Source organism: Talpa occidentalis, unplaced genomic scaffold (assembly GCF_014898055.3).
Source record: "Talpa occidentalis isolate TD23 unplaced genomic scaffold, MPIMG_talOcc4v2.1 talOcc4.2, whole genome shotgun sequence".
In the NCBI taxonomy this organism is placed as follows: Eukaryota; Metazoa; Chordata; class Mammalia; order Eulipotyphla; family Talpidae; genus Talpa; species Talpa occidentalis.
In genome coordinates, this window is record NW_023602073.1 from 29,434,444 (window position 1) to 29,459,288 (window position 24,845).

The window sequence follows — 24,845 nt, forward strand, 5'->3', positions numbered from 1 at the left end:
AGGAAAGAGAAGCAAAGACAGACCAGTGGAGACACATCAAATGACAAGTTCTTGCCCAGCAAAGGAAACTGTCATTATATGTAGACACCCTATGGGGTGGGAGATATTTGCATATTGAAAAAAGATGAAATCTTGAATTTACTACAACATGGATGGAAATGGGTAATATTATGCTAAGTGAAATAAATCAAGAGATCCACCAACACCAGATGACATGATTCGTATGTGTGATACACAGAAACACAGCAAAGGAACAGAGAAAACCTAACCAAGCCCTTGGAGTCTGGCTCCAGAACTGAGGCACCAGAGGGGGTTGAGGTTGGGGAGCAAAAGGAGTAAGAAGGCCCAGAGGAACACAGGGGAGGACTCTGGGTGCATTGGAGGTGGTGGGGGGTGAGGGAACCTGCCGCGGACCAGCACAGCAGTAGACGATGAGGCCGTCTCAGGGTTGAGAGACTGCGCAGGGTGGTCAGGGATTCGGTTAAAGAAATGACAAACAGACACACTTCAAGAGTGAAAATCTGAGTGTAATTTTATTTGAGTTGGTGACCAGTATATATATGTTTTCTAAAAGCATAGGAATGGCGAACATCAGTGAAGAAATCAGCTTGCTTATAGGTTTAGCTTATCATTGACAGGGCAGTGATTTACATCTGGACCCAGGCGCATTTCTAAGTAGTTAGGCTATTAATTTTTCTTTTTGTTTTATATGATTACTTTTTGTTTTAACTACTCACTATTACTATTAATTAACACAGGTGAATTTTACTTTTCACAATGTAATATTTTTATCATTTAGATTAATACTAACAAGGCTAAGTATACAACAGAGAAATTATTAAGCTAGCAGTTCAATTAATACACAGAGTTTAGTAACGTTTCATTTGAATCAGCCTAGTTATTAGATTTTGTATGTTCTTTTTTAATCGGCAAACCAATGACCTTTTAAACAGAGAAAGAGAAAAGATTTTAGAGAGACAGTTGTATTAGAATAAAGTTTGTGGGTCTAGAGAAGGTGAGATAAGTTTCCGAGCGGACAGCATTCCTGTAGTGGCTTCTGGTGGTCGTTATCTTTCAACAGGCTTCCGTCTTATCTATGTCTTCAGGCGGTTTTTTGCTGTTCTCCTCCTGCGCGCTGGTTGCCCAGCCGGACCTAGGGATTCCTAGAGGTCACTGCAGGAGGAGGTGCAGCAAGTATATCTTCAGGGGGTTTTGCTGTTCTCCGCCTGCGCGCTGGTTGCCCAGCCGGACCTAGGGACCGTGGCGCAAGCCATTAGCCCTAAGGGTCACTGCAGGGGGAGGTGCAGCAGGTCCTCCTTTGTTTTTTTTAAAACGGAGTTGGTAGGCGTACATGTCACATTGAAGGCGGTAGATCGACCTGTGAAGTGAGCGGACACAGAGGGGAGTTAAAAGACAAAGGAGAAGGACAAGTAGGGAAAGAGCAATGAAGGAAAGAACAAGATGATACCAGTGAGTAGGAGTCAAAGATTGGAGAGTAGAAGCTAGAGAATGGGCAAAGGAAGAGACTGAAGTATCCAGATGAGATTTACTGACAGCAGAGATTTCAGATTGGAGAGACGAGAGGTCATGAGAAAGGTCATTGTTACGCCAGATACCCAATAGGTGATGTTTGGTAAGATTCCAATGTAAGGAAGAGTTATAACGCAGAGGCGTAACGCAAATGAAACGAAACTGAGCATGGCATCGAGTAGACAGTTGTTTGAGGAGTTGAACCTCATCGCCAATAGCAATAACAATTTCTTCCAGAGCATTTAACTTTCTTTCCAACTTGTAGTCAATGTCCCGCTGTGTAGAGAGCGCCATGGACACATTTTTCGTAAGGTCATTCACAAAAGAAGCTGTCTTAGCTTCCTGAATTAAAGCAACAGAGGAAGCAGCTAAAGAGGTAACTAAGGAAATTAATGCAGCAATACCAAGAATAAGAGCAACAATAAAACGTTTAGGACGAAGAAGAGCATGCACCTCATCCAAGATTTGCATGGCAGTATTATCATACCAAGGCATATCATGTAAATCAACAGGTAACATAACATAGGGGGGTCTTTTGAGCAAGACCACCACAGGATATAGACGAGCAAGAGAGGGGGTAATACAATTAGTAACCACACAACCGGAACATTGGACAGAATAAGAGTTCCCACGGGATTGGATACGTGTGGATGAAGCATTTCCCAGGAGCAGAGCAAAGGGGTATCCAACGCAGGCACGCACTGGGATCTTAGCGGTGTCCTGTCCAGGTTGTTTGAAGTGTACATCATCAAAGGCAGTGAAAAGACGAAAGAGTTCAGGCTTCATGACAGAGCTTTCTGTCCAGGGAACCGGGTTATTCAGTCCTGCCAATGGAGGCAAGCTTCTTCATCATTTTCAGAGGTCTCTGGAACCCTACGAACAGAGCAGTAGTTTCTCTACATTTTAGTTTAGCTCTATGTTACTCCCTGGAAGAATTGTACTCAAAGCCACACAAAAGGTTAGCTCTGCTAGAAAAAGAAAATATATATATATATATATATATAACATTGCTGTAGAGTCTGGTCAGTCAAAACAAGAAAATTTTGTTGAATCAAGGCAAAACGTAAAAACATTTTCAATGTTATGTCAAACAAAACAGTAAAAATCAGGTGTATTTTCAACAGTCTATACAGTTCTTTGTAGAAAATTTTTACTCTCAAAAGTTTATCATTTTGAATCAATTGAGGCCTTTTTTTTCTTATTTTGTGTAGAAACAAGTCCTGCAGACATTAAACCATTGAAGTATATAATATTGCAAGGCAACAATAATTATTGACAATTTACATACATATTAGGTATTGAAAGATTTTGTTTTAGAAAACCAATGTTAACATTTTTGTACATGCCAAAGTTTTACCATTTTCCCAAGTGACAATGCTTCCCTTCCAGTTTTACTTTACTAGGTAAACCAAATCGAACAAATTTATCTAACGGCTTTTCCCAGAGGAAAGGGAGAAAACTTGTGGAGTGTCTCAGGAGCTCTACTGAGGTTCCACAAAATTTCCTTGCATCAGCCAAATGACAGGCTACCAAATTTGTACTTGAATTTAGATTTCCGGGAAGCTTTGCCATAAATATTAGAAAAACAACAGAAACAACAATATTAAATTTCTATGAAGATACTGGCTTAGTTTAGTATTACAGTGTTGACAATTTTACTGAAATGGCCTGTGTGGCCACATGAAAGCAAGCTTTAGTATTAATTAATCTTTTTTATTATGTGAATAAATTGATTAAATAATGCAATACAGTCAAATTTCCAACACATATCATTGTTTTTTTTCAAACTCATTATTTGCAGGTTTTATAAATCAAGGCAAATAAAATTCACTTCCCCTCAAACCTTCTACAACTTACTACATACCCTCAATTTTAGCTTTTTCTCTATTCTTTCACATTCTGGCACAACCAGATATTTTAATTTTAAGACAAAACTACTTTTCCTTTTCTTTTTATTTTACTTACTATCAGTTATTAATTGCTCTCCCTCTTTTCTTCAGACACCACTAAAACTTTCAACAAATCATGATGTTGGTTTTCTTTCAGTATTCCAGAACACAAGGAGGTGCTTTGTGTGTTCACCACCCCAAAATGCTACTTAAAACATTGCAGATTTTTAAAATTGACTTAAAAACAGTATAGCTTGGTTTTAATATGACAAAAAATTTACATATATAAGTATATATATATATATATATATATATATTTCTAGTTAAGGAAAGAATACTTTAAAGATACATTTACACAGAGTAGATTATTAATATTTAACACTATAACTTTAAGGATATATGTTTTGAATTATATCATAAGATTTGAACTAGCTCTTGTATATTAAAAATTTGGATTATGATCTCAAAATTTGTTTTTATTAGAACTTATATAGGCGCCGTTTATAACTAGTCCTCCGGAGGTAAAAAACAAAACAAACACAAAGAAAGACAAACAGATACAGAGATTTTTTTTTTTTTTAAATATACATTTAAAATTTTGGCCATGTGCATATATTTTGAAACACAATTATTTTACCAATATGTATGAAGATACTGAGGTTTTTAATGAGTTAACAGTTAAAATCTGTACACAGAATAAGTGTTTAATTTTAATTATTACCAAAGACTTTGGGCTGGAGACCACAGCAGTCATGGCAGTTTTTACTAATTATTTTTGATAAGAAAATATTTTTGGAGTTTACATTTTTAAGAAATGATTTTTTGGCTTTAGGTTGTTAACACATTATCTCACTGGGAACGGTCATATTTTAAAACATAAAAGAACACTGTTATCTTGAAAACAGGAGAAGAGATAAATTTTTACAGTCTGCCTGTAAAATTTGAGGTTTAGAATTTAGCTCAAAAATGTCTGTATTATTACTTTATGTTTTACCAGGTTAGTTTGTTTTAACAAGAAACTTAATTTTTTACAGGTCCAATAAGTAAAATTAAAAGCTTTTATTTAACCAATAAGCATTTTGTATAGTTTGTTAGCACGTCAAAAGTAACTCAGTAGTTTTACCTAAGACAATTTAGACTTTAAAATCAGAGAAACACAGGGAAATGGAACTTTTTTTTTTTTTTTTTTTTTTTTAGAATGAACCAAAATAGTTATTTAAGGTGGATGGATAATAGAAAAGTTTAGTCCTTCACAGCAGGAAGGTAGTAGAGACCTGTCAGTGATCCCAACACTGGAGAAAAAGTCCAGGCAGCTGCTTGTTGAGATCAAGGGCAGCCTCCACCAGCCCACTGCAGTGGGTTTATACTATTTTAATAAAAACCTTTTAGTCATATTATAGTCATATAGTCTCATACACTCATATTTAACCATTTTTTATCACTTTAACAATTGTGAATGAACTTTGAATACTATTATTTATAAATGCCTTATTTATTTATTTATTTATTTATTTTTAAAGAAACAAATGGCAAAACTTCACCAGGGGGAACCTAGCCTCTTCCCCAAATAATTAACAGGAAAAGATTGGAGCTTTTTTTTTTTTCCATTTAAGATCATGTCACATTATCTCTTATTTGTTTTTGAGTTTTTATTTTTATCTCAACAATTTTAGTCAAGTCCGAGCTGGAAATTTGGGCTGGATTTTGGAATGGTTTTATAATTGGGAGTCAGATTGACTTTTGGCTTTTGAAAAACAATTTAACTATTTCAAGAATTCTGATCACTTTCTCTAATACTGCAGGCTATTTTCTCTTTTACCTTTTGTTTTGCATCTTTCATTTTGCCTCCAGCCAGGCAAAAAAAAAACGACCTATCTGTTTAGGTAATTGTTCTGTTGATATGGGGCTGTCAGCTGAGTCCTCTTTGATGTTATTTAGGGATACAGACAGCCATAAGTTTTTGAATTTTTTTTTTTTTTCAGGTCTAATTAGTTTTTTACAGAGGGAATTAGCATTTTTCCATGCAAGTTGTTTAAACAACAAATGTTGTACTCTGGAAGATGGAAGAACCTTATCCAGAGCATTTTTTAATCTGGCCACAAAATCCTGGTACATTTTATCCTGGCATTGGTGTATATCAGTAAGGTTAGCAGGCTTATGTTCAGGTGAAGGAAGATTTTTCCAGTCAACTTATTAATTTTGACTAAGACATCTTTTGGTAGGGCAGTCTGTCTGCGTACCTCAGTATATTTGTCTGTTCCCATGAACATAGAAAGGGAAATTTTCTCAGCCTTGACCTCATCATCATATTTTTTAAAGAAGGCATGTACTTGGTCCTCATATTCCATGCGAAATAATACATACATTCCCGAGGGAAGTACAGCCTTGGCAAGATTATGCCAATCATAAGGGGTCATCCAAGTGGCCGATAGCATGTCAATAATTTGATAAGTATAAGGGGAGTTATGACCTGTTGTCTGAACAGCTAACTGTAATTCTTTTAGGGTTTTTATAGGGATGGCCTCCCATGCAGGGCCATCGTCATCAGCACGAGTCAAAGTCGGAGGTCCGGCCACGGGAAAGGCAAATGAAAAATCTCCCGTCTTACTGGCCTCCCTTGCTGATCCTAGAATGCCACCCAGCGGCCCTCGATGGGCCTTGATATGATTAGGATTATTATCTAATGCAATTGTAGGTTTGGTAACAACTGGAAAAAGGTTAGCGGTTGGGCGGGAGGGTTTATCATTTTTGAAAGTCAATTTATCTAGCATTTCAGTATATTCATGATCATTAAACTCATCCTCTGACTGGGAAAGGGATTCCTTCAATACGGGAGCAGAGGCTTGAGCGAATAATGACGTGTTTGGATCATTATTGTTTTTAAGATTATCCTGAACTTCATCCTGTTGGCCTTCCCACAATTCTGCGTCAGTGGCATCAACCAGCAGATCTTTAACTTGTACCCACAAAGACAAAGCCTGTTTCGGAACCTGAGACGGTCCATGAAGGCCATAAAACTCTCTCACTTCTTTTTCTACTTTCTTCCAAGTTTCCAGTGACAGACTGCCTTCTTCTGGAAACCACGGGCATACCCGTAATATGAATTCATAAAGTTGCAGTAGAGCTTTTTTATTTACCTTAATACCTCGTGTTTCAATCATATTTTTTAATATAGATAGAAAAAGATCTCTATTTTTGGTCTGCTGTTGACCCATGGTCTCGTGGTGCTTTCGTTCACTCAAGCAGAGATTTCTTTCAACTGTGCTGTCCGGCCCGTGTCCCTCGCGGGAACTTGCGGAGGCGTCTTAGCTAAGGTCTGTCCGTATAAGTCCCGGACCAGGCTACTCCGAAGAGCAGATGACCGTTATGCCATATGACTTCCTCCACGGGAATCGCGGGTGCAGCCCACTCAGACTCCGTAGCTACGAGGCCGTGGAGCCGTATTCATGCACTCTCACACACACACAGCACCACGAGCATTCACTCTTAGAAAAACTTCTCACTATTTCAAACTGATCACCCTTTATCAGCAAGCTCCGGACGCTTCAGTGAGGATCCTATCCCTGACTTTTAAAAGAGGGTATTTTTAAGGGAATCACATTCACACTCACACACAAGAAGGGAGATAGCTTACCCAAGCGCAATCTCTTCGTTACTCACCTCTCCTTTGGGTGGAAAAACTCAGCAATATTTGAATTCGGGCCCCACGTTCAGGCGCCACCTGCCGCGGACCAGCACAGCAGTAGACGATGAGGCCGTCTCAGGGTTGAGAGACTGCGCAGGGTGGTCAGGGATTCGGTTAAAGAAATGACAAACAGACACACTTCAAGAGTGAAAATCTGAGTGTAATTTTATTTGAGTTGGTGACCAGTATATATATGTTTTCTAAAAGCATAGGAATGGCGAACATCAGTGAAGAAATCAGCTTGCTTATAGGTTTAGCTTATCATTGACAGGGCAGTGATTTACATCTGGACCCAGGCGCATTTCTAAGTAGTTAGGCTATTAATTTTTCTTTTTGTTTTATATGATTACTTTTTGTTTTAACTACTCACTATTACTATTAATTAACACAGGTGAATTTTACTTTTCACAATGTAATATTTTTATCATTTAGATTAATACTAACAAGGCTAAGTATACAACAGAGAAATTATTAAGCTAGCAGTTCAATTAATACACAGAGTTTAGTAACGTTTCATTTGAATCAGCCTAGTTATTAGATTTTGTATGTTCTTTTTTAATCGGCAAACCAATGACCTTTTAAACAGAGAAAGAGAAAAGATTTTAGAGAGACAGTTGTATTAGAATAAAGTTTGTGGGTCTAGAGAAGGTGAGATAAGTTTCCGAGCGGACAGCATTCCTGTAGTGGCTTCTGGTGGTCGTTATCTTTCAACAGGCTTCCGTCTTATCTATGTCTTCAGGCGGTTTTTTGCTGTTCTCCTCCTGCGCGCTGGTTGCCCAGCCGGACCTAGGGATTCCTAGAGGTCACTGCAGGAGGAGGTGCAGCAAGTATATCTTCAGGGGGTTTTGCTGTTCTCCGCCTGCGCGCTGGTTGCCCAGCCGGACCTAGGGACCGTGGCGCAAGCCATTAGCCCTAAGGGTCACTGCAGGGGGAGGTGCAGCAGGAACCCACATCTGAGGAGGTGAGTCTCAGACTTCGAGTCATGTGCAGAGTGTAAACGAGTGTTACCCCAAAAATACAGTAATAAAGAAACTATTTTAAACCAAGGGAAAAAATACCTTGTCCTTTCCACCAACCACTGACCTCAGGACTTTGCCTTCGCCTCCTCCCTGTCACGCAGGGCGAGGGGCTGATTTCCCACAAGGGCAGAGGCAGGAGGTGCAGTGCGGCAGGCTGCGCCTCCCATGCTATCTCTTGACATGGTCTGGGCATTGGGGGAGACTCCCAAGAAGCGGGGCGTTTCTGTGCTCCCCCAAAGAGGGAAAGTTGTACTTCCCAGAAGAGGGGAGTTCTTGCACTTCCCAAAGAAGATCTGAACTAGGGAGTCTCCATGGCAATGCCTGCTAAAGCTCTCCTCTTTGTTCTTGGTTAATGCAGAAGTGAGTTAGTCATTAATGGGCATATGAAAACCCAATTTGGACCTAGACGTTAATTGATTTCTTATTCTTGCTCTTGAATTAGTATCAGACAGTAAATAATGCAAAACGCATAGTTAGGAAAGAAATGTTCTGGCCCTGAGAACTATGGAGAATAAGCTGCCCTGAACCAACTGTGCTTGGAAGCCATAGCCTGACACGGGCGGGGGAGGGGGGGGTGCATGTTTACACCAGCAGTACATTTCCTGGTGTTTGCAAGAGGTCAATAGTTCGCAGGCCATGTGGAGGTTAGGAATTTCTAGTTAGGAGTTAGACTTCAGTGGAACTTACTTAAATTTGATGAGTTGTTTCAGACCACTTTGAAGTAATCAATATATTAACCAAGTTAATTGAGATATATTGATTTTAGTAATTGAATATAGAATAGGAATTTTACACCCACTTTATAACTGGGAAAGTTTAATTGCTGACAAATGTTGTGCTGTCATATATGATTGATTATGTTAGTGAATGAGCTGTACCTAGGAAACTAATTGTTCTTAAGGTCACCAGAGTATTGCCCTTTAGGTGTGAGACCTAGGGAGTCTTTGCATGTTTATGAGAAAATATGTATTGATTGTTTCTGTTCTGTCTCGATGCTTACACTGATGTAATCCCACCGCTTGCCTAAAGGTGTAAATAAAGACCCGCTGAGACCCTCAGCGGGAGATACTTGCATGAAATAAGGTGTCTGTGTCTTCCTCACTCCTACCTCGCTCCACTTCCCGTCAGCCCTTCCAGAGAAAGATAAGAAAGAGAAAAAGACTTCACCGACTCCGTCCTCTCCTTTCTGAGATCCCTGACAGGACTTCCAGCTGGGGCGGGTCTCCAGCAGTGCAGGGACTCCTGGGGCTGCTCAGACCTGCTGAGTAGAGACACTGCAGAGAGGGCGGCTCTGAGGGGACCAGAGACAGAGGGTCAGAGTAACCCCCAGTGCTGAGTGAGGATCTGGTTCCCAAGGAGAGGGGAGTGTGTGTGTGTGTGTGTGTGTGTGTGTGTGTGTGTGACAGGAGAGACAGGGCACACACATAAGGCAATGGGAGGACAATTGTACATCAAGCTCCGGCATAAATGAATTCAAATCCCACAGAGAGTAGTGTCAGGCAACACCCCAATAACCACAGTTCCATGGAGAAGCAGGATTGGAGCAGGACTTGAGGCATCAGAGGATCTGAAGACAGGAGAGGGTTGGGACTATTCTCATGTTAGGTGTAGGGAGCCTGGGTGGGACCCTGCTGGGCTGTGGGGGCAGCCCCCCCTGACAGCTCCCTCTCTCCTCCTCTAATGCTCACTCCAGGCTCATCTTCTTTGGAGTCAGGGAGCTCCAGCCTGGCAGCCCCTCTGTTTCCCAGGGGGTCACTGCACCCATGGGCTGCAGCTTCTTTCTCTCTAGACCAGAGCTGGAGGGAGTCCCTCAGGGGGAGGGAGGAGTATGTGCCCTGCTGGCCTGGCCCAGGGGCAGGATTAGCACAGGCCACCCCAGTTACTGAGCTGAGCCTTTGTCTACAGTCCAGGAAGGGAGGCAGAGATGGAGCAGGGTCTACCTCAGCTCCTGGAGGAGGGGAAAATGTTAGATTGGGTGGAATTTTGTTTCTTTCTCATTTTGGGGCTCTCCCATCTCCCCAGGGTCACCCTCCATGTGCAGCAGGGAGAGGATCTCAGATAAACCCAGGCTGGTTCCCCCACCTCCCTCCCTCCCTTCCTCACTGCTGTGCTCAGGATGACTGTCCTGGTCCACACTGGAAGAGGAGGTGAAAAACAGTGTTGTTACCACATTAGCTACCAGGATTGGAGTTAAGTGTTTTCTTTTTTACTGTAAAAGTTCTATTATTTTTGTTGTGGTAATACTGATGTGAAATAGAAAATTGTGGGAGGGACCTCCCTGGTTGCTTTAACCTCCCTGGGGTTAAAGCTATCAAGCTATTGCCAATCATTTTAACATGAGTTCCATTAGGTTGACTAGGGAACTACCCACATGGTGCAGCAAACCTCTCCTGTCTCGCCCACTGCTCCCCTCAGCAGTATATTTCAGTCAGTCTGCCTGTTCTGCTCCCTACTCTGTCTCTGGTGAATCCTCTCACCCCCCTGCAGCTCTAGACTATAACCCAGGTTAATAAATAAATAAATAAATAAATCTTAAAAAAAAGAGAAAGAAAGAAAACTGTGGGAGAGGGAGAAAATGTTGACCCAAACAAACAGTAAAAACAGAACAAAAGGACAAAAATCAAAATAAACATTTCAGCCCAGGCCCCCTCCCCCACCCCCTGCTGTGGCAGCTGCAGTGAGGAAGGGTCTCAGAGCTGAGGAGGGTGATGCCTCAGTGTGGTCACATCCACTGGAAACATCCAGAGTGAGGTTGAATCCTCTTAGTGACATGTGCCTCACTACCTGCCCAGGCCGTCCTACTATTGATAAGTCAAATTAAAAAAAAAAAATCCTCCCGATGTTGCTCTGGTGATGGAGGCAGATGAGGTGGGGGAGATAATGGAGGTGATGCCAGGTCCTGTGAGCCCTCCCTGCCTGGTGTGGGGAGCAGAGAAGGCAGGTGAGGGTCCATGTTGAGACAGGCCTGGGGCGCCATGGGGAGCAGAGAGTGGAGAGGTGAGAGTGTGCGGGGCAGGGAGGAGGTTCCTGCAGCCTGACCAGGGCAGGTGTGGTCACCTCCTCCCTGAGTGTCTCCTCTTCTCACCATTTGTTCCCCTTACTCACCCACCTTGCGGGACAGTCATGACCTTGGGGCCACAACTGGACCCTCCTGGCAGAGGGGACCTGCAGCGTCTGCCTGGGGACAGGGGCCCGGGGAGCACCTCCTGTGGCCACAGCTTCTGCCAGGCTTGTCACAACCAAGTCACTCTCAGACCCACCGAGGGCCATGTGCTGTCCATGCTGCCAGGAGCCACCCAAGAGAGGACAGCAGCCCCACTGGGTTCTGGTCAGTTTTGTGGTTCTGTGAGCAGCACAGGAAAAGGTAGTTTTCTATTTCCAGGAAGACGAGTAATTCCCGAGAGTGTTTTACAAATACCTTAAGCATAAATGTCGCCCAGTGCTGTAAAAGCTGAACATTCTAGATCATAGGAGATAAAGTGAAGTCTTTTACTGACTGTCTATGTTTGGGAAAAATCTTCAATGACTTGCTCTATGATGAACTTGAGCACTATTCTAGAGAGATGAGCTCCTGCATTTTCAACCCAGTACTGCATGCAACACCAGCATCTCTGTCAGCCCTGGATACTGTTGGTAAAAATGACTCGTGGATGCAGAATGACTTCCCTCCTAAAACTCACAGGCAGCAGAAGCATCACAATGGCTCCACCTGCAGGACAGAGGAGCTTCAGGGTTGTCTAAGATGTCACACACACCCCAAGATCCTCTTGAGATTTCTGGGGGAGAAAGAAGTATCATGGGATAGATAAGGAACAGGACACAATAGCCCTGACAAGACAGAGCTTTGCGTGAGATGGGGTGTGTGGGCAAACAGAAGCACTGTGTTATTTCTAGAAAAAATGTGACCTTGATATATTCATCAGGCATTTTTTTGGTGAAAGTGGCAAACTAACTCAGTCTTGTCGACATGGGGTTTCATCCACTTATTGAACAAGCCAAAGGCAAGCAGGGGTGCAAGTGCCCCTGTACAGGGCCTGTGCCCCTTGCTGCTCCTGTTGGATGCTGGGACCAGCCTGTCCAAGGAGGACTGTCCTGGGCCAGCACTGACCTGATGGGGGCTCGTTCTGGGTCAGTATCAAAAAGCCACTTGGCTCTGCTCTCAGCCCTGCCCTCAGTGTCCTGCTGTCTGTTCTAGAATGATCATGGGTCTCCCATCTCCCTCATCCTCTTTCCTCAGCTTGCCAGGGAGGAGGGTCTGTTCATCAAGGATCCCTCCCAGGTGATAGCAGGAGGGTCTCTCAGGCTTGGGAACCCTCTGATCCTGAGAGGGGGTGTGCAGGGGTCACCAATTACTGAACTTTCTTTCCCTCAGGTGGAAGGGGGTGCAGTTTCCAGTCCCATAGCTGTGTCCTCAATATGCTCACATGACTTATTACCCCTAATTTAACTTATGATAAGCCTGAGATTGGAGAAATTATGTAATGTGTTCAAGATTGCACAATTAGGAGCAGAATCAGGGTATAATCTCATGTCCTTTTTCCTTACCAAGGAAGTTTTCAATGAATCTTGCTCTTTGCTGTTTCACACTCTATAGCTTTTCAAAATGATCCCACAAGGACAACCAAGTTCTGTCAACTTCATGAGCTGGAAGCAGGAATCTGCTGTAATGGGGTCACTAAAGGTAGGGTCACTCCAGGAGGGTTTCTGTCCCTTCTCCCTCTTTTCAGTGAATATCCATCTGTGGTGACCAACCCTCTTTTTCTTCTTCCTGAGGCCACAGCTGTTGACCAAGAGCAACACCAGGAAAATCTGGGAGCAGTTTTAGCAGCAGGAACAAGCACCAGGACCCTGAGGTGAGGCCTCTGGTGAGCTAAAGAACATGAGTCACACCCAGGCCATAACCTGAGGAAGCGTCTCCTCCCCCTGAGTGATGGACGCTGGGAGCTGGTCAGCACCTCCCTCCTCACACTGTGGAAGGTTCCTGGTGCTGGGATCCCCACAGGCCCAGGAGAGAGGGGCCTCTCAAGGTTCCGAGTGTCCCTGAGAGTCGTTCTCAGAGTCTACAGGGATTAACTTGCAGGTCTTACAGAAAAGGCTTTGTCACTGCTTCTGGGCAATTTGATTATCTAGTTTTTAAAAAAATTCTGTAAGATTAGACAATTGTAAATTTGTCACATCCCTCAGCACAGTGTCTGCATGAAATCTTATCAAGCATTTTCCAGCCAAAAAATGTGGAATTCCCAACTGGCAAGAGAACAAAGAAATACCCAACAACAACCAGGTCTAGGCCATTTCTAAGTATAATAAATGAGACAAGGTCAAACTAGATGGAGAATTAATAGAAGAACTTAAGGTAAATATTCCAGTTTTGTGAACATTATAAATTTACTAAATTAGTGACTCTTAAATGTGTCCAAGGAAATAAATTATATACTTTATCAGTCACATTCTGTGGGTCAAGTCCTTTTGTTACAGGGCAACCCTGATATAAAACAGGTTGCCTGACTGTGGGTCCTCACCTGCTCGCTTAAAAGGGACTCAACTGCAGGTGCACACAAAAAGTTAATAAAAGGTTTATTTACAAGGGAAGGGGAAATGAGGAAATGTACAGCTCAGGGAGAAAAGAGGGAAATAAAGTCTTAAATGCGTCCTACCTGTACTGCCGACCTGGAAACCCAATGACATGCAGGGAGCCAAGAGCCAGGAGGCCAAGAGAGACCCAAGGCCCACGTGTCTGGTTTTATACCAAACCTGGCTGCTTAACTCCACCCTCAGGTTCAAGCCACCCTCCCTTGGGTGGTGATGGGATTTGTCTTTCCCAATGTCTTGATGGCTTTGGTCCGGAGTGGGGGTGGAGTCCACAAAGCCTGTATGGAATTTGCTCAGGACATCCTTTCCCCCCAAACACTTTCAGACATAATTTCACATCCTCCCAACAGTAATCCCCCCAGGCACCTTCTATCCTTGATAAAGCAGATGATGCTCAGGGAAATACCCCATGTCCCCATCTCAAGGCCTGGAGTCTGCTGAGCCAGAAGCCCCCCGTCCCTGGCTCCCCGACCCCTGCAGGGCTGCCTCTCCAACTCCACAGCCCAGCGCCCAGGAGACATGTGGCCAGACAGACTCAGAGCAGCACTGGCTCCCCCAGGCCTGGGGAGGAGGGATTTGCAGGAAGGGGAGCCCCCATGTTCATCCCGCTGTTGTCTCCCTCCAAGGGGGACCATCATGAGGTCACAGAGCAGAGGAAAAGGCAGGGCTGCTGGCACCTCCATGTGAGTATTCTGTGTGGGGCCAGGCAGAGCCTGATACCCACACCCCAGGGGCCCAGGATCTAATTCCTGGTGATGGGGCCTGCGTCCTGCTCCCAGGGCTGGTGAAAATACCACGCAGAGCTACTCCCTGCACACAGGCTAAAGGAGGTGGCCGGCAGAGGGGCTTATAGAATGGCCTTGATGAGACTCTGGATCCACATCCAGCTGCTGGAGGGACAGAGAGTCATGGTGACCTCTCCCTGGCCTGAGGCAAGATCCTCTCACCACCACCACCCCCAACCCCCACCTCCATCCCTTCTGGGGCAGACTCGGCCAGTGGGCATTTTCCTGCAGCCACATGACCTGAGGCTGGAAGTGGTGACTGTCCCTGCAGGGTGTGTGCTGCCACCTGGCACCTCCCTTCTCTGCTCAGCCCTGAGAAGTGACACTAAATAAGGGAGGGGACGCCCCAGACAGTCAGGGCTGTGGGACATGTGAGGCCTTGAGCTGGAAAGATATTCACAGTCATTCTCACTATACCCATGAGGGGGAATCAATGAAAAGACCGTCAGGCCAGTGATGGCAGAACCTGGACACAGCTGGGACCCTGACTCCCCGTCCCTGCTTGTCCCCTGATGCCTGAGGGAGGACAGAGGCTGAGGGTCCCAGAAAGGAGCTGGACACTCACCTCCTCCTGCTCGTCTCTCATGGAAAATATAGGATCCAAAAGGAGAGAAGTATTTAGGCCACAGGAAGCTAGCTGTCTAGGGGCTTATTTCCTGCCCTGGGTTGAGTGTAAGTTGAGATATTTGAACACAGGCTGTAAACTACAATGAGAATATCATCCTAAGAGCTAAGTAGCAGAAGATTTTTATTTTTTCTGCAAACATTCCAAACCTCCGCACAAAATGGTAAATTTGATACAGAGGGACAATGAGGAATCAATGTTCAATATCAAAAGGATACGGACTTGTGGGAGTCCTGGGTGGTGAAGTGACATAACACACTATTATCATAGGATGGGGAGGATTTCAGGACAGACGCCCTGTGGACACAGCGCAGGAGCAGGAGGAAGCTCTCCAGGGTGAGGCTTCTATTTAGGGTCCACAGTCAATGCAGATGCTCGTTTCTTTCCTGGTGGATGTGCAGGCGGTTAGCAAATGTGAATGAAGTCATGGAAGATGCTCATAGATCTGTGATGGGGGAGCATCTGGACTTAAAAAGCATCTTGGGGAAGTTTGAGATTCTCTAGTGAAGGAATAGCTTAGACTTTTAAGAGAAATGATGATTTCCGTTAGAAAAATGTGCTCAAGTCATAAACCAGAGAGCAAAGGACAAGAGGAATTCTGAACTCAGGTTGAGCTTCTACATCAGGCAAAAACGGCCTCTGCAGCCACAGACAGTGAGGATGGACATCAAGGGCAGAGATGCCTAGAGACCCCTCTCCCCACAGGGACACTGCAGACACAGGGGTAAGGTCACCTCCAGGGCCCCATTAGAGCTGCTCTTCTACTTGAGGGAGCAAGTGACCCACAGACCCTCCCTTCTGAGACCTGCTTCTCTCCTGGGAAGAAGTCACACTTTCCCTTTTGCCTCCAGAGTCACCGTGAGCAGTAAAGGTGCTCTGTGTACGTTGTAAGAAGAAAATGAGTTAAGTTGTTTCAATAATATTCATTAATAATAATGGCATATCCTGGGTGCCAGAGGGAAACTGAGCCACAGGTGACTGACGTGATCTGCTCTGAGTCTCCCAGGTGCAGGGCCTGGGGCTCCGGTGTGGGTCAGTGACTCTGACCTCAGTCTTGTCTCCAGCGGTGGGAGAGGCCCTGGAGGGACTCACCTCACTCAAAGTTCCTGGTTTCCAAGGATGGGTAATGTGTGACTGAGCATCTCTCTGGCAGGCCCATGTGTTCATCTCAAGAGACAGGACACCAGCCCCTATGTGCTAAGGGAAAGGGTCCCTCTCTGAGACTCGCCATGATGGTGACACTGTCATATGGGGACACTGCATCTGGGGTGGCTGGAGAGTCACTGACTGAAAAGAAGGAATCCCCCTCTGCAGAAGGAGGGCACCTTGGCTGTGAATGGTCACCAGGGGACAATTCTGGGCTCTCACACCCCAGAAAATCCCCAATTGTAAAGGTGAACTTGAATTTCAAAAAAGAGGATGACATTTGCTAATGCAGAAAACAGGCCACCATTGATCCTTTTTTTTTTTTTAAGATTTATTTATTTATTTATACAAGCACTGGGTACAGTCAGAAGCACGGGAGGGTGAGAGGATTCACCAGAGCCAGAGCAGGGAACAGAACAGGCAGAAGGACCAAAGTGCACTGCTGAGGGGAGCAGCGGGCGGCAGGAGAGGTCTGTCGCGCCATGTGGGACCCTCACCAGTGGCCGGGGATCGAACTGGTGCTGCAGAGGCTGCGGGCAGCTTCACAGTCCAGCGCTCAACCGCTGCACCACCAGGGGAGGCCCTATTTTCAGGATCCTTTTACAGAGAAAAGAGTCCCATTTATCGTCCTCTGAGGACCAGGACACAGGTGATCCTGTGACCCTGACAGGCACACGGCTTCCCATGGCCTCTCATGAGAATCTGCTCAGAAGTGGGGTAATTCCCACAGTCCAGGGTCCTGTCATGTTGGCGTCAGTGAAGGGACAGGTGTGTCAGCCTCCCTGCATCACACCATGTGGGTCATGAGAATGGAAGGTCTGTGTTCCCCACGTGTTCCTGGATCTGCCCACTGATGCCAGCAGGAGCCGTGACAGGTGCTCCAGGTCCTAAACACCATCCATTTCCAGCCACAGCCCCCACCCAGATTCCCCACCATTTAGAGCAGTGGTTCTAAAGATAAACAGCTGGGACTATATCAAACTATATCAAACTTTTTTCTGTACAGAAAAAAGAGATAATAACCAAAACAAAGAGACACCCCACAGATTGGGAGAAAGTATTTTCACTCCACACAACTGATAAGAGACTAATAGCAAAGATCTACAAAGAGCTGACACAACTCAATAAAAACAAAGCACACAACCCAGTCAAAAAATGGGAAAAGAGATAAAAAGACACTTCTCCAAAGAAGAAATGCAAAGGGCCAACAGGCACATGAAAAAATGTTCAACATCACCTATAATCAGAGAAATGCTTGAATCAAAACCACAATGAGATACCACCTCACACCAGTAAGAATGGCCCACATTAAACAAACTGACAACAAATGCTGGTGAGGATGTGGAGAAAAAGGAACACTCCTGCACTGCTGGTGGGAGTGCAAACTGGCCCAACAACTATGGAAAGCTGTGTGGAGTCCCTTCAAATTATATAAAAAATGGATCTACCATATTACCCAGCAATTCCACTCCTAGGGATCTACCCAAAGGACACAAATCCATCAACTCAAAGGAAACCTGCACTCCTATGTTTATTGCAGCACTATTTTCAATAGTAAGATATGGAAACAACCTAAATGTCCAAAAACAGATGACTGGATCAAGAAGATGTGGTGTATATGCACAATGCAATACTACTCAGCAATCAAAAAAGATAAACTCATGCCATTTGCAGCAACGTGGATGGAGCTGGAAGGGATTATGCTCAATGAAATAAGTCAGAAGGAAAAAAATATTGATGGTTTCATTTACATGAGGAATATTGGGAAACCGAACTAAGGGTCAGGAAAAAAAAGACAAAACTAGCAAGCAAACTAGAGAACTGAGACAAACCTCAGGGTAGGGAAGAAACGGGTCAAAACAAGGAAGAGAAGAGTAAAGGAGACTATGGTGATGGTTCACGGGTGATGTGGTGGTGGGAATTTCATGGGGATTACACCTGAGGGGAGAAATCAAACATTATATAGAAATGAACAATGATGTAAAAATAAATAAATATAATTTAAAATATAAATACCTACCTAAAAAAAAAAAACCAAAAACCAGCAGTCTGAACCCTTGGCGCAGAAAACCTAGGATGATTGCCAAAAGAGCCTGGGCAAAGGAGCACCTAAGAAGCGGAGGGGCATGTTGCCATCATCTGCATTTTTTGTTCAAAGTCGCCAGGAGGAGCATAGGAAGCTCCAGATGCTTCAGTTGGCTCCCCAGAGTTTTCTAAGAAGTGCTGAGAGTTGGAGACCATGTCTGCTGACGAGAAAGGAGAGTTTGAAGTCAGGGCAAAGGCAGACTAGACCCATTATGAAAGACATCTTATGTCCTCCGTCAAGGGAATAAAAAAGTAGTTCACTGATCCCAATGCACTCAAGGGGCCTCCTTTAGACTTTCCTTGTTTGGTTCTGAGGTTACCCCCAAGGTCACAGGAGAACACCCTGGCCTGTCCACTCATGATGTTGCAAAGAAACAGGGTGAGACATGGACTGACTGCTCAGATGACAAGTGGCCTTGGGAAAAGAAGGCTGCTCAGCTGAAAGGCATTGCTGATTCCCGAGCTAGAGGAAAGGCTGATGAGTCCAAAGGGAGTGTCAAGGTGGAAAACATCAAGAAAAGAAGGAAGAGGCAGAGGTGAATAAGATAACAAGAAGATAATGATGATGACTAAGTTGGTTCTAGAGAAGTTTTCTTTTTTTCCCTCAAGTGTCATATAGCCATAAATAAGTGTAAACCCAACATAATACACCAGTTTTGTGCATTTAAAGGGGAAATATTTCCAGGCTAAGTGGAAAATTGTGCAGATGGCTTTTGGAATCTTCATTTTAAGCAGCTTTATAATGAAATATTTCACTTGTAAGTCTGGGCCTTATTTCTGCAGGTTGCAGTCACCTACATTCCAATGGATCATTGGAGCCCAGTTTGTTCCAGTCTGGGTTATTCTTTCTGGGTTATTCTTTCTGACATCTGGATTGAACAAAGCCAGACACGTGACACACAGCCCTGCTCCAGCACCTCCCACGCCAATGTACATTGAACTCAGATGCTTCTTGGCCTGAGTGAGGATCTGGTTATAGCTACTTAAAGTAAAAATAATTGTATTAAATTAAAACTATATTATAATAAAAATAACTATATTATAATAAAAATAACTATATGGCAATAATAGCATAAAGGTGGTTAAATGGAACTACAGTGTCACAGTTTCCTATAATTTACTTGAGATTGTTGAAATGGATTTGGAAAAATTATGAAACAGATTTCTTATAACACTAGAAATGAATGAACTAAATACACCCAAAAGTCATTAAAAGAATAACTCATAAAAAATATTTACTTAAATCAAGGAAAGATAGGCATATAAGATTGGAATAAGAAATCTATCAGACAATTTTAAAAATAGCAAAATGATTAATCTGACCATGTCAAGTATCATATGAGATGTAAATTGACAATTCCAATCAAAAGGCAGAGATCAGATTGGATAAACATCAAGGCCAACTATATTCCATATATCAAAGAAAGATTTTGAATATAAAATCAGAAAATAGGTTAAAAGTTAATGGGTGAAATAATATGCAAAATATTAGAAAGTGTTAGAAAACTGAAATGTTTGTATTATTTGCATACAACACAGACATTGAGAACAAAGAATGTTACTGGAAACAAGGAAGTATGTTTTATAATGATAATAGGAATCACAAAAAGACAAAGGAAATAAATGTACAAAAAAATCACAGACCTCCTCAACAGATGAATTAGATGACAGAACTGAAAATAAATAGATAAATTAACGGTAATATTTATACATCAGTACTCCTATCTCACAAATAGTAAACAAAAAAACAGTAAGCAAAATACTAGTGAGGATTAAGTGGCTCACCATGTGGTGAGCCAACTCTTGACATATTTGACAAGTACCGAGTACCATATCCAAAAAGAATAGAATAGGCAATTTTTTCAATTATATGTGGAATATTCACAAATTATATGGAATAGTCACAAAATATTATATGTGGAATATTCAATTATATGTGGAATATTCCACAATTATATGTGGAATATTCACAAAGATTAGATAATATTCTATACTTAAAACAAGTCTGAATAAATTTAAAGAGATTGAAATTATAGAGTATATTCTCCAGCTATTCTGTCATAAATCAGAAATCCATAACATAAACACATCTGAAAACTTTCCAAATAGTTAGAAGGAAATCAACATACTTTGCACCCACAGATTATTATCATTTAAACATACAGGTCAACAAAAAGCAAACTAGCAACCCAAGTAATACATGTGCAGCATATATGAACAGAAAATTCAAATACATGGAAATCCATAGGGGAATAGACACATGAGAAAATATTTATCACTGTTTCCAATAAGAGAGATGCAGATAAAACTACAGAGATACCATCTCATGAGACTCGCACATATTTTTAAAAAAAGAAAAAGAAACAAGTGCTGAAGAGAATGGAGAGAAAAAGGAAACTTTTTACCGTGTTGGTGGGAATTTAAACTGATGCAGTTATGTGGAAAGCAACCTGGATTTACCTTTAAAAATTAAAATGGTAATACTACATGACCCAGCATTCCTACTCGTGGACATCTACCCAAAGAACATGAGACCATCAACTCAAAAAAACACTACATTTACAACGTCCCTAGCAGCATTACTTACACTCGCTAGGGCATGGAAGCAGCTATGCCCACTGATGGAGGGGAAAGCAGGGATATGAGGTCTCTCCACACCGTGAAATACTGTTCAGCTATAGGGTGAAATAAGAGGTGGTTTAAGAGGATTATATTCAGCAAGGCAAGTGAGAATAATAAAAACAAATACTGGACATTTACATAACAGATGATTTAATAAAGTACATACTTATAAAATATAGTGGACATCAATAAGCATCATGAGGATTCTGAGGTTCGGAAAGAGAAAGGGACGATGGGATATATAATGGGTTGGTGGTGGGAAAATTAATTAACTAATTAATTAATAAGCAAAAATATATATGAAATCCCAAGGAAAATCCAGCTTTGGAATTTTGTGAACACATACAGTTTGTGGGATGTAGGAACAGCGGAACTATAGGGACATTTAGAATATTAAGTGGATAGTTAGAGACTATGATCAGCAACTTAAGCAAATAAATTTGGTGTGAATTAGACAGGTCCTCTAAACACAAAAATTAACAAACTGAATAAAGAAGAAATAAGAACTCTAAATAATCCTGTATGGACTAAGAATATTTAAAATATTAATCTAACAACATTCAACAAGGAAAATGAGAAGGTCAGATGACTTCACTAGCAAATGTCTCCAACACTGAAGTATTAAAACCAGTCCCACACCAGCTGTTGGAGAAAACAAAGGAGGATGGAACACCTTCTAAATCATTTTGGGCCCAAACCAGACACAGGCATCAACAGGTAACTTCAGACCTCGTCTCTGCTGAATCCTTCAGGAGGTGGCTGTAAGTATTATCTAAGTCAATGCACTATGACCAAATAAGTTTTATCTCAAGAGGCAAGTTTGAATATATAGAATCTGATCTATACTATTCATATAATAAAGAATAGTAACCATAGGATCACCTCCATGCAGAAAAAACATTTTCAGTAGTCAACATCAATTCATGATAACAATCTGTCAGCAAACGAGGAGTAACATGTCACTTCTTCAACCTATGAAAAACTTTCAGCTGATATCAGACCTGACGGTGGGAAGCTGAATACTTTCTACTTAGGGGATGTTGAAGCTTCCGTTCTATTACATCTTACAGAGCTCATTATGCAAGAACAAGAAATAAAAAGGTTGCGATTTATGAAGACAAAGTGAAGTATTGTTGAATTTGCACCTGCATGAATTTGTGCATAGAAAATCTTAAAGCAAAGGAAGTTTCTGGAACTAATAGGAAAATTACCAGAACTGTGAGGTAGAAGGTCAAATGCATTTCTGTGTACCAATAATGTAAACTTAGGAAAATGAATCATTTCGAATTCCATTTAAAATAGAAAAAATAAAGTATTTGATGTCAATTTAAAGAAATTATACAAGATTTGTAAATGCAATCTATTTTGCACCACTAAGAGGAAAGGAAAAGTAAGTTAGTGGAGAGAAAGGCCATATTCAATGACCCGAATACTCCAAATGGTTAAGGGGTCAGTTCTTCTAAAGTGACCTTTAGTTTAAAAGCAATTCAATCCTGAATACTAAATGTCAATCAAAACTCTTGGTTTTTTTTTTTAAAGATATTGCTAAACTGCTTCTAAATTTATGCAAATGTAAAGGACTTTGAATACTGAAAATACATTTTGAAAGGGGAAAAACTCAAGGTGTTACAGGGCAGCCCCATATAAAACGGGTTGCCTGCCTGTGGGTCCTCACCCACACGCTTCAAAGGGACTTAATACTCCACTGCAGGCACACACAAAAGGTTAATAAAAGATTTATTTACAAGGAAATGGGAAATGAACTCAATGTACAACTAAGGGGGAAAAATGGTAGATAAAGTCTTAAATGCGTCCTACCTGATCGCCGATCTGGAATCCCAAATGGCACTCTGAGAGCTGGCCGCGAGCCACAAGCCGTGAAGCCAGGAGGTGAGCAAGAGAGAGAGACCCCAAGGTCCACGTGTCTGTTTTTTATATCAAACCTGGCTCCTTAACTCCACCCTCAGGTCCCAGCCACCCTCCCTTTGGTGGTGATGGGATTTGTCTTTCCCAATGTCTTGATGGCTTTGGTTTGGAGTGGGGGGGAGTCCACAAAGCCTGTATGGAATTAACTCAGCACATCCTTTCTCCCTAACAAAAGGATGTACACTAGCTGATTTCAGGACTCACTGGAAAGCTCAGGTGAGCAAAACCAAGTGGCACTGGCACAAAGATAGTCAAGGTCAATGGAACAGAACAAAAAGTGCATGGAGAGCACCCCATTATGGGCCAAGAAGGGTCCCGCCTGTTACTGGCAACCCTCAGCTGCCCTCTGGGAAGCACCTGACCACAAGCTGAGCCACTGGTGCCTTGGAAACAAGCACACACCCCTCCAGGCCACATAGGGACCTGGCAGCCCTCAGCCAGCTTCCAGGAAGTGCCCCAACACCAGGTCCAGACGCCACCACCTCAGTGCACACCCCAGTCTGGGCCTTACAAGGACTAACCAAAATCAGTGACCATCAGCTGCCCTCCAAGGGGCGCCCCCAAGCCCTGGCCCAGCCAACAGCGCCTCAGAAATGGGCACAGAACAGAGTCCAGGCCATGCAGGGCCCTGCACCCACCAGGCTCCCTCTGTGAGCCCCTGCCCAGGTGAGAGGGTGGAGATTCACCTGGCAGGGGTCAAACCACAGCAATGAGGGCCTGAGAAAAAAATGGGGAGACAGAAAAGTACAGGGAACAACAGCAGAAGTCGGAAGGGAAGTAGAACACCACATAAGGGAAGACATCTCCAGAACCCATAATTCTTTATTTACAACACAGTTTAATCATCTACTCTTCAGGTCACTTCTGCTCAGTTTGCTGCTTTCTCCTTCAAGGTTCGTTCAAAACTATCTGAAAGTATCTTTGTGGAGAAGACAGAATTATATTTTTAGGGCCTCCCTGGTGGCCTATGGGTTAAGTCTCAGCACTCTTACCTCCATGGCCTGAGATCGATTCCTGGCCAGGGAGCTGACCCACATGGCTCAGCAAACCTCTCCTGTCTCACCTGCTACTCCCCTCATTCTGCCTGTTTTACTCCCCACTCTGCCTATGGTGAATCCTCTCACCACCACGCCTACATACCTCTGGCCTTCACCCTAGTTCTACGCAAAAATAAATTTCAAAAATGTAAAAAAAAAAGAATTAGATGTTTAGAGGGGAACGTGATGTAGCACATACATGGATTGGTTCTCAATGAAGCACATCTGAAGGTTGCCTCCTGTTACAATGTGATGTAACCTCAATAACACAATAAAAATATATAAAAAAAAGAAACAAGGAGTCAAGGCAATTCAATGGGGAAATGATGTGGGATTGACATAAGGAAAAGAAAGGATGCCATCAACAGACACCAACTGGAAATGAAGCACAGATCTTAAAGATAAACACTAAAGGGTTGGACACAACAGAATCACAATTTTCAACCACACATGTCAGCCACATTTAAAAAGAAATAATAATGAAAATATTGAACATTTTATATAACTAAAACATGCAAAATACTATGCTTCCAGCATATAAACAATGAGAAGATTATTGAGATATTTCACAATCTTCTCATACTTGACCTCGAAATTGGTGTTTTGAGTCTGCAAAGAGCTAGAAAGTTCTTAACCTGCTGTCTTGTCACATGGTGACTTTGGTTCAGATCCAAGGACTCTGGGGTTTGCTGATCACATCAGATCCCTGACCCCTCACACTCGGTGCAGGAGAGGGTGAGCACAGACATGGCTGGGGTGGACCCCTCAGTCCCCCCTTCTCGCCCCACTCCCCTCCCCTCACAGCCCCTTCATCTTCCCCAGTGTCTGGATTTCATGACATCTCAGCACAACTGGGAGCAAGTCAGGAGAATCACCCCTGACCCACATCTCCTCAGTCCCCAGCAGG

At 43.0% G+C, this 24,845-nt stretch overlaps 1 pseudogene; it reads left to right on the forward strand.

The window, feature by feature from the left end:
* The first annotated feature begins 16,351 nt into the window (after positions 1–16,351).
* On the forward strand, positions 16,352–18,893 carry LOC119251120 (high mobility group protein B1-like; annotated as a pseudogene).
* The last annotated feature ends 5,952 nt before the right edge of the window (positions 18,894–24,845 follow it).